At 43.9% G+C, this 10,685-nt stretch overlaps 1 long non-coding RNA gene across 1 annotated transcript; it reads right to left on the bottom strand.

The window, feature by feature from the left end:
• Nucleotides 1-583: 583 nt before the first annotated feature.
• LOC118171737 lies at nucleotides 584-9,881 on the bottom strand. The gene is made up of 3 exons (XR_004753354.1): nucleotides 9,535-9,881; nucleotides 8,181-8,246; nucleotides 584-1,000 (listed from the first exon to the last, which is right to left on the bottom strand). It is a non-coding gene; the product is annotated as an uncharacterized LOC118171737 (long non-coding RNA).
• Nucleotides 9,882-10,685: the final 804 nt, after the last annotated feature.

Genomic DNA, 10,685 nt, shown 5'->3' on the forward strand with positions numbered 1-10,685 from the left:
TTAAACAGGTGTTGGTCACGTTTTCTTCCCCAGCATCATCCTGTACCTCTTCTTTATCCTCAGTCATTTTCTCCATTTTCCTCAGAGCCCAGCTCACTTTCATCTTCCTTCACTGTTTTTTGGTAATCTGCATTTTTCACTCTTCATGTTGCAAAGGAAACTGTTAAAAATGTATAGTTTTAGTACCAAACGTCCTGACTATCCTTTCTGTAAGTTTCCTGCATTTTCTGTTTTATTTAGCTGACACATTACTGAACACAGTATTTTGGATATGAGACTCTTCCACTGCATGTCAGACCCGGCCACCCACCAACCTCACAGGGAACAAACTGGAGCTTTCTCAGTTTATCTGGAAGAAGTGAAGGTTGTGAAGTAAGCTGAAGAGATGGCAAAGTGTTGTACAATGTGCCCTTACAAACCATGCCGCTAGAGAACATGGTTTTCACAGAACTTCAGTCCTTCACTTTTGATTTAATGCGTATCAAAGTTCAAATAAAATTCCATTTAAAGAAGGTTTTTGAGGGAAAAAAAATAGAAATACTTTTGCAGCATACGTCAATAAAAAACATGAAATACTAAGCTTCACCAGGCTTTTCTCTGCACGGGTACGTGTCTGCCATGTAAAGGCCAGGACAGGCACTGTTCTCATTGGATCTCTCCCAGATTTGATCTCCATTTGAGAGGGAATAACACAAAACCAGCTCGATTAAGCACAGCAGGACTCCACACACCTGTAACGGATCTCAGGCCTGCCTGTTTTGCATGCCTTTTCTGACTACGAGAAAGCGTTTTTTATGCAAGTACCTTCTTCGTTAGCTTAGCTGAGCAGCACGGCGAGATCAGAACATGTTTCTGCTACATCATCTGCCTTCAGTGCCCTGAACACACAGCCAATTGTCTTTGCACAGATGGGCTCAAAAATGCAAAGCTCCAGCAGCACACGGTGTTGTGTGCGCTAAAAATATATCGCTCCTGTAAGGTCCAAACTGCTCATCAACTCCTGGAAGTTTAGGCACAGAAAAAAAATGGAACTGCAGACCCTCGTTTTTATAACTTTCATGTAGTTTTCTTATTAAATCCTTACCATATATATGGTCATCTTTCCAGTTTTACAAAAAAAAAAAAAGGAATTTGAGAACTTGGAAAGATGAAAGCATCCCCAAAAGCTGCAGGAAGGAGAATGTGCTGAAGCTTCTGCTGCTGTTTTGGATAGAAATAATTAACTTTTCTGTCTGCAGTATAAGTAACCAGATAATGCTATGTAATTGCTTATGATTTGTATTGCTTGAAATGGTATTTCTAATTTCCAGCAATGATTAGCATGTCATTTGAATAATTATTCTGCACCATATCATTTGGACACTTCAATTGCATGCATCTCTACTGTGAAATTCCTGGAGGTGTTCTTAACATTTCTAGTTATTTGTAGGCTTATCCCACACCTTGGCTGTTTCAGCGTTTGGCGAAAATGATGACAAAATGGAATTTAATAACGCTGTGTTTAAATAACTAACTTAACCCCTAAGAATCTTTAAAACCTTGACTATCAATAGTGTTGAACTGATTTCATTCGCAACTCCATCTCTGCACTCTGGAAAAATTGTCTCAACAAGAGCCTAGGCCTAAACTGGTGAGAACTCCTCTCTCTCTGGGCTGAGTCTTGCCTTGATGTACGTGAAACCAGGGGAAGAGCTCCTGGCAGCTCTCACCGTGGTGCTCTGGCGCTGCCCGGCGTGTCCCTGCTCAGGGCAGTCAGTGCCTGGCCTGATGGACAGCACATGGGTACAGCAATGCGGCAACCTCTGCTAACCGGCCACGTAAAGCCATCCGTCTGGAGCACGGAGGGGCTCCCAGATCACGACGAATGGATTCCCCCAGAACAGCCAGTCTCGTGGGGCGGCTGCCCTGCAGAGATGCGGTCTCTGCTGAAAGAGGTCAGCTGAACAAACAGGCTTCCTGTTTGCTTGTTTTACTCCCAGAGATCTCTTAGCACGCTATCTTGAACAAACTCTCACTCGGCAGATGAAGAAATGGTGACAACGTGACAGTTCTTGAGTAATTATTACCGAGCACGGTGTAACACCCTTTTTTTTACAACTTCCCTGTCTTTCAAGCAAGCCATTATTCTTGCAAAGGTCGGTTTGCTTGGCGCCCCTGTGCACAAACACAGCATGATCACGGCGTGTTTTCTCTAAACTTGGCTGCTGATGGATGCCCTCACAACCAGCACACACAAAACTGAGTGAAAACTGAAGGAAAGGAGTTGTTGATGTTAATCACATCATCTTCCCAGAGAATAAGTTGATACCCACTGGTGTTGGGCAGCACTGGTTTATCCTGCCCCGGCAAAGACCACTGCCAGAGCCCTCTGTGCACGTTGCTCCGTGGTTCTCCATCCTGCTCAGAGCTGAGGATTTAAAAGCCAGGTCCCATTCCCCCAGGCAGCTTCACAGCTTCTCTTCAGTGGCACCTTACGTGTAGGAAACCTCAGCCATCATTCCTGAAGCTGCAGCATGATGTTTTCTAAGTGTTTATCAGTGGCATGAGTCACTGCTACCAAGCATTTGTTAGGAATGCAGCAGGCTGAGAGCTGTTCGTTCTTTCCCCTAAGCTCTGTGTATGCCACATGGAGCTGGGCATTGCCACTGCATGATAACCCGGACATCAGAACTGAACCCATGCTGCTGTGGTACAAAACCTCAATTTTTGGCAAATGCTTTGGTCTGTTTTTCTATCCTGTAAGAAGGAGAGAACCTGCAAACTGCCTGGGCTACTGATTTATTTTACTTTGGCTCATTTTTTTTTTCCCTCTGCTCAATTATCTTCCCTGATTTTTTGCAGTCAGTCATAAACTAAGTATATTTTTATATTTTAGTTAGAGCTTTATAAATGTGCAGTGCCTAACACTAATCCCTTTTGAAAATCTTCTACTGACAGCACGTTAGTTCATAGGGTTTATTTTGTTTGTATGCATGAACCTAGGGTAACCACCACTTCTTAAACCACCAAAAATGTATGTTCAGTCTTTTCATTCAGCTACAGAGAGCCTTGAGATTCTCTGCTTTTCATTCTCCTGCCACCCACCCTACAGATGCCATCCTAAATCCATAAATAGCTCTTGGGGTTTTTGCTTTATTTCTACTATTTACATGACAAACCTTAATGTCATTGATCCTATTTTAAAGACAGCAAAAAATCCCACACCCATATGTCAACTTTTTAACGCTGATTGACTGGCAGTACACCAAGAAGGATATATATGTACATCTTTTATGGGATAGTAGATAGAAACAACCATTAGGCAGTCTGACAGCGTTTGCCTTTGTTTCGGGTGACGTTAAGGCGACCTGCACCATTCCAGAGCAGGACTTTTACTGCCTGTGTCAGGACAGGCCTGGCCCAAGCACTGCAAGAAGCGTAAACCACGGCACAAACCCATGTATTTCCTGAGCATCAGGCACCTTCTGAAGCAGGGTGCGACGTCCTCAGACGAGAAGGGAGGAAGGAAAAGGGACCCAAAAGAGAGACACGTGGGGCTCTCCTGCCCTCACTGGCCTCTCCGTGGGGACAGCTCTGAGGAGGCAGCTTGCCTGGGCAGCTCCATCATCCCACGTCAGACTGGAGCTAGCGCTGAGCCTGCCTCTCGTAACTCACCACTGAAATGATTTTCTCCAGTGCCTCACTCTTAGAGCAGATGCTTTGCTGTAGAGATGCATCAAAATACCACCAAATGGCAGGTATTGTCAGTATTTTTTTGCACTGGAGAACTGTGGTTTAGCTGTGCTAAGCCTTTAGTGTTCCTGAATACCCAGAGCTGTATCTGGCATGCTGGACCTTGTAAGGCACTGCTTTATGTTCCTGACCCACAGAACAATCCGAGAACAAGACTTCAGCCATTCCCTCATTGTTTTGCGGGAGACATGCATGCCCAATGAATAGTTATCTCTATTTACTTGTGCTCATTTGGGGAATACACATTCTTTTGAAAGACAATGGTAGCAACTCCTGAGCATTTAACTACCATTGTTCACATCCCTCGTGGATCATCCATCTGGTCAGCAGCTTTCCTGGCAATGGCTGAAGAGAAAATCATGTTTTAACTCCCCTCCTTCATGGTTACGAGGTCTCTAGCAGTGCAAGAGCTGAGCAAAGATGCAAGCCTCGTGTGCTTTCCTGCCTTGGCATCTACAAACCTGACCCACACTGATAACTCAAAGTCATGCTTCTAATAGAATTAATATAGAAACTTTGGATGAGCTTCTGGAATCTTATCTGAAGCTTCAGACAGTCAGAGAGATGAGACAAGGCTATAGAAATAAATAAAACAAAAATATTGATCTAAATAAATTGGGTAAAAACATTTCTCTGAGAATATGGGATGAGGTTTTTGAGGGCAGAAGAACTTCCAGAGACCTGAAGTGGCCCTAAGAAATCTCCCAAATATGGTATTTTTCCCTCACCGTGAAAAAGCCATTATAGATCACATCTCCAGAATGAGATATATGGTGATTCCTAGCATGAAGAATGAATTGCCTCTTCTGCTGTTGATAAAATCACCCAAGGTCTCTTTTAAAGTAACTGCCAAACCAAGCTTGTTTTTCAGTGATTTTATAATCTGCATATGAAAGACTTGATTTGGAATGGGACCTCAGCCTGGCTCCCGATTATATTCCCTCAGGTCTAAAAGTGGAAAAATTATGCACGCAGGGCCTGATTCTGTACTCACAAAGGAAGGTGCAAGTAGGGTAGCTGCAATGAATTCAGTGGAATTTTTCCAAACTGGCTCTCACTAGTGGGAGTACAAATTTAGTCCACATTTTTGTGGGAAAAACAATTGTGTACCAAAAAAAAATGCAATTGAATTCATTTGCAATTATTCCTACTCATAAAACTCAGGAACCATATACTCTTCAATTAAAGTAATTTAGATTTCAAATTGGGATAAAGGAATCTCTTTCTTGACTCAGCTAGAGCTGCATTTTCAGCTAATTGGAGGGCTTTCTCTCCAAATCTAACATCCTGAGTTCTCACCCCCATCAGAAAGACATCCCAGTTGCTGGCCTTTTTTGTTCCAAAATATTTAGTATCTAATCAACCCATTAGAAGCAAGCTTCTCATCTTCCTTTCCAATATTATGAAAATGAGTGGGCCAGCACAACAGAATATACAGCGCAAGTATGCCAAGTGACAAATCAGATATCCCTTTCCCTCTAGAGTTACAGTCACCCTTGGCAGGGCCAGTTTAAAAGTTGGCAGCATCCCTTTTGGCAGTCTTCGCCCCTTTTAATGCTGGAGATTCATTCGCTATGTCTGAGCTGCTTGGCTGGTTGGGCAGAGACAACCAGACCGCTGGTCGTGCGGTCCCAGACCACTTGCTTCCCTTCCCCTGGAAGCTCTTCCCAGCCTCTCCTCCTCCCTGCTCTTCCTGAACATTTTCTGCCCTAGATGCCTCCCTAGAGAAGGGGCACCAGAAGCGCTTGCAGTGAACGTGCTGCTGATGTATACAGGAGAGCTGTCTGTGGCTGTTCCTAATGTATCCCTAACACCTGGTACTCAAAGCTCCTGCTGTTCTGCAAGCTACCTCTCACAAGCTACCTTAGAGGAAGCTCAGGCGAACCTATGAAGTGTCTTCTCCCCTGCCAACACAGGAGCTTCTTGAGCATAAACCTGGAATATATTTACAATGGAAAATTGAAACTGACCTCAAGCCCAGAGAAATTGATAGAAATGGCCCCTTAGGTTCCAGCTAGCAATAGATCCAGTTTTAGGTTCACATCATGTGAATTTTAAATCTGGTATTTCCTGTGAGATGTTAAAGTTTGTCTACAGAAAACAAGAAATTCCCATGTGCTTGCCTTAGCTCAAAACAAAAAAAAACAACACTATTTTATTATCTGAACTGATGCAATAGTACGAATGCAAAAATCTCCAAATCCTTCATCTGTTTCTCATTCTGAATAAAATTGATTTAAGCACATATACATAATATTGCGGTCTGGGCAATAGCAGTTTTTTCCAAGCTGTGTTAAAAAAAGTGTGTCCCTGTCATTACTAAGGATAAAAATTTGTCCCCTTTGAAGCTGATGAGAAAATGCTTACCAACTTCGCTGGATCGGGACTTTATTTTGAAGCTAGCCATCCTTATTTCAACTCAATGCCAATGATGTGCTGTAACAAAAGCTGTAACTGAAATCGGTATTGTGTATTGCAAATAAAGTTCCCAAAGCACTACGTAATCTTTTTAAGTGATTCCACATAGAAACAGCTTTTCTGTCTCAGGAGAATGCGAGGACGATTTGGGTAGCAGGAAGTTGCTGCCCAACAGCAAATAGCCATGCTGCTATTCAGTATTCACACAAACCACTATTACTGGTAATTATTCATTTTAGCAGTATTTTCAAATGTGGGTGTTTTAATGTGGCCAGCAGAGCCCTAACCTGTAGCTACCAGAAGCCCCTCGGTGCTACGTGAGGCATGATGCCCCTCATCCCCAGATGCCCAGTCTCCTCGCTGAGCTCGCTGCAGCCGCACGCTGCACCAGCCAAGCCAAATGCAGCTCTGCCAGCCCCGCACCAGCACCTAAATTAACGCTCCAACATCCAATTCAACGTTCACTATTACCATGCCATGCAGGAAACACACTACTGTCCAGACCAGAGGACTTCTCCCAGTTCATTTTTCCCCCCTTTTTAGCTGTTTTCTTTTGGGAAAAAAAAAAAAAAAAAAAAAAAAAAAAGAGTTAAAACAGTGCAATTCCTAGATTCTTTTCTCAGCTATGCCATCAATGGAGGGTTTGAAGAAGTGTGTTGCAGTAGAAGGAAAATTCTGAAAAAATACATTTGTTCCTAACACTGCAACTAACTTGGAAGTCTGCACCGATTTAAGAACAGTTACTAACAGTTTGATTCAATCACTGGAGTGCCTGAAATGCAGGCTTAGCCCATGCCTGCCATCGGCTTAAGTAACATGTCCAAGACAAGTTCACTCTGGGTAGCAAGTCCGGTGATGATCCTTGTTGCCGTTCTGCCTGGGCTATTTGAGACGGATGTTGCACTGATGGACGTACCCCCCTAATTTTAAAAGCTTCTTCATCTTGTCTTCATCAAATCTCACCATGCGGCTGCCTGTTTGTGACACTCAGAAAACACAGGGATGTGGAAAACATGTGGGTGGGAATAATCAGAAATGGTGCCTGATGTGTTCATTCCCAGCTGAAAGCCCACGTCCCTCACCCTTCTATTGCAAATGCGCCAGAGTTTTGTCAGGGCTTGCAAAAGAGACACAATGTCAGTTCCTGGCCTTTCTCACCTTTCAGGAGGAGGCAGCGTCACTTTTAGAAAATCTGGGATCTTTCACACATTCCTCATTGCTTGAAGCAACTGACACAGGACCATATTTAGCAACTACAACACAACAAAGAGGGTTTTTGGAGAGGAGAGGGGTGTCAAATATGGTACCTGCGCATCCATTTACCTCTGCATCATTCGTATTGTATGCATTAAGAGAACAACACATTTTGCTCTGACTGATGTGGAATTGCTCATAACTATAATCCTTTCTCTTTCCTTTTTCCCGCACAAATGGCACACAAGTGCTATTGGAAATTAACATGCCCTTCTGTACTGAATGCAATAAACCACACATGCAATAGCTGCTCAAGTAGTTCCAGGATAGAAAAGGTAAAAAAAGCACTTTAATTATAAATTATTCAGAAATACATTATATGAAATAAAATGTTAACGTGAAGAAAACAGAAGATGATGTTGCAGCATCCCACAATCCAATTATAGGGCATAAAGGTAAAGTGCAGCTTTTGCTACCCCTGAAAGGTGAGTGGAAATGGGGCTGGAGGAGGAAACCCATGCAAATGAATTTGAGTACAAGGATGAAAAGCAAGACGGTTCTCTTCTAAATATTTACCAAACGTGCTCTAGGCTTAGTTATGTAATGCACTCTAGAAACTCATACAATAAGCAGACTTTTATAAAAGTAAAACACTCTTGATCTTAAAGTATTGGCAAAAAGCTTCTGTTGTCAAGCACGATACCAAATTAAACCACAAGGACTTACCAAAGAGCTGTGCGACTTCAGTGATCTTTGCATCAGTCCTATACAAGCTACTTAATAGTTGAAATGTACAGAAAACATGGGCAGCAAAAAGGGATTCGTGGCATTTTTACCTTGAACGGGCTGGCATCCAATCCACTCCTGTCTTATGTATGCATCAGAGGTAACGTCCTTCCTACCTAAAAACAAAAAGCAAGATGTCAAGTTTCATTAAACATACTTATTGTACAGTAACACAGAAATTCTAAAGAATTAAAACAGCTAAACAATACTCTATTGCTATGCTAGAGATGCACGCCAGTACGTTCCTTGTGACCAGTGTGAGGATTCTTCTGCGACATCTGGGGCTTGGCTCATCAGTGAGTTCATTTCTCACTGTTACAACTCCTCTGGGATCAAGGCTTACACCGGCACAGAACTGGCATGCTGCACTGGGTAAATCAGGCACAATATTTAAAATGCTAAAAAATCAATTCTTACCAGCTGCGGGATGATTATTTTAAGTGGAAAAATGTGTATTTCATAAGGGTTGTTTGCCACTTTTGCTCAGAACTCATAACACAACCTCTGCTGAATAACATCCAAAGGCTCAGACACTGGTTCAGCCAAAAGTCAGCCCTCAGAATTGGCTCAGCTGCATTTCAGTTTGTTTTTTTTTTACAATAACCAATACAACTTTTCCATTAAAGAGCAGGCCCTCCAAGCTGACAGTCCAAAAAACACATGCTAATTGCAATTAAAGCAACTAAAGGAGAGAGTACATCTGGACCTTGAGAATTACAGTAACTCATCCAAAATCTGAAGACATTTCTGTTCTCTTCAATTCCAGCCCATGAGACCTTTAATGAAAGGCCTAGGAAAATATTTACCCGTACTCCCTGTCCAGTTCCTCCACCTGGACAAGGGAAGAATCCAGCCGGGATGGAGGCCAGGCGCCCTGGGACCCAGATGATGGAGCCCACGTCTGCGGGAGCAGCAGCCTGCCCCCCAAAGCTGCGCACCCTCACCCAGAAGGCTGCCGGCAGATGCGGGCAGGCAGCTTGTCCCGCAGGCTGCCACCACGGCTGTGCAAGCCTTGCTCCGGACCGTGCTGTCCCAATATGCAGGAGGCACGGTGCTGGGCTGACAGGAGGGCTAAAATCATTAGTGGTTTTGTTCCGCAGCGAGGTAGGTGTGCATAAATCACAGCCACTGTGGTCCCAGCCTTGTTTCCTCTCCTGACCACAGCCACCAGCGTTTCTCCTTGTGCTGGCTGCAGACCTTGCGCAACCAGGCAGCGACCCGCTCTGCGGAGTTGGTCCAGCAGAAAAAAGAAAACGGGACGGCGTTCGGTTGTGCCTCTCACTGTGTGACCACAATGCCCCATGCCAGCCAAAGGGTCAGGACAGACAGCACAAGAACCACTGGCCATACAAGCGGGTAAATACGAGCTGCATCCTTCTGCAGACAAAAGCGGTAGCTCACCACCACTCGCTGGGACGGGGACATCTGCTGCTGTCAGAACTCTCCATCCTGCTTCTGCCTTCCATTAAGTCTTCTCTAGGACATCGTGCCACAAGATAACCTTGCTTGGGTGTGATGCCGTTAGTTCCTGCAACAAAACACAAGTTTTTCTCATTCTTAGTTTTATCAAAAAAAGGAGTAAAATTCATCCTAATTTCACCTCTAGCATTTTTATTTCTCAGTTATGCTCAGCTTTGCCATTTATCCTGTGTGTTTTTCATGCCTGAGTTACAGGAAGCTTTCCCAATGCTGACTTTCATACACTCATTAGGTGGAGTTTCAGTTGACCTCAAGGCAGATACAACTCAGATAAGAAAACTCAGAACACAAAAGACAGAGGCAAAGCAGTCTGAAACAGAAACACAGTTGATATATCTGGAGTTTATTAAAGCATTTGATACAGTGCCTCAAATAATTTTACTCGAAAAATTAATTCCAATTTGCACGGATCTAGGCACTTTCACATGTTCTGAAAATTAACCAAAAGTTGGAAGGTTATGAAAACTGCAAAAATATTAAGTGGAAGGGTGGCACCTGGGATAATTTGACATACACCCATGTTCAAGATCTCCTGAAACTTAACAGTGATCTAATTAAATGAGAAGGCAAGGCTAAACTGGGAAGCAGTAGCAAACAAGCAAGTAGACAAAGACCCTTAAAATATATACATATTTATATGACTTCAAGAATTCACAAGTAAATGAAATGAGGTGCAGCGTGAAAAATGGCCTGTTTTCATCTAGCCCTTGCATATTCCAAATTCCCTCGGGATGCTATGCAGCACCAGAAAAGCTGAAAGGGTGCCTCAGGGGACTGCGGGCAGAATGCCCCTGAGGCTGCAGGCCAGTGAGGGCTTTTAAAAAGGGGTGATTTTTGACTCCACTCGCAGAAGTGAAGTTCACAAAGGCGAGCTCACTTTCAAGAAGGAAGCTCACGAGGGAGGGTGGAGGGGCAGGCGCCGATCTATTCTCTTGTGACCAGCGATGGGACCCCAGGAGTGGAGTCAAGCTGCGGCAGGGGAGGTTCAGGCTGGACATCAGGACGAGGCTCTTCACCGAGAGGGTGGTCGTGCACTGCGGCAGGCTCCCCAGGGCCGCGGTCACGGCACCGAGCCT

The sequence above is a fragment of the Oxyura jamaicensis genome, chromosome 9 (assembly GCF_011077185.1).
Source record: "Oxyura jamaicensis isolate SHBP4307 breed ruddy duck chromosome 9, BPBGC_Ojam_1.0, whole genome shotgun sequence".
Lineage (NCBI taxonomy): Eukaryota > Metazoa > Chordata > Aves > Anseriformes > Anatidae > Oxyura > Oxyura jamaicensis.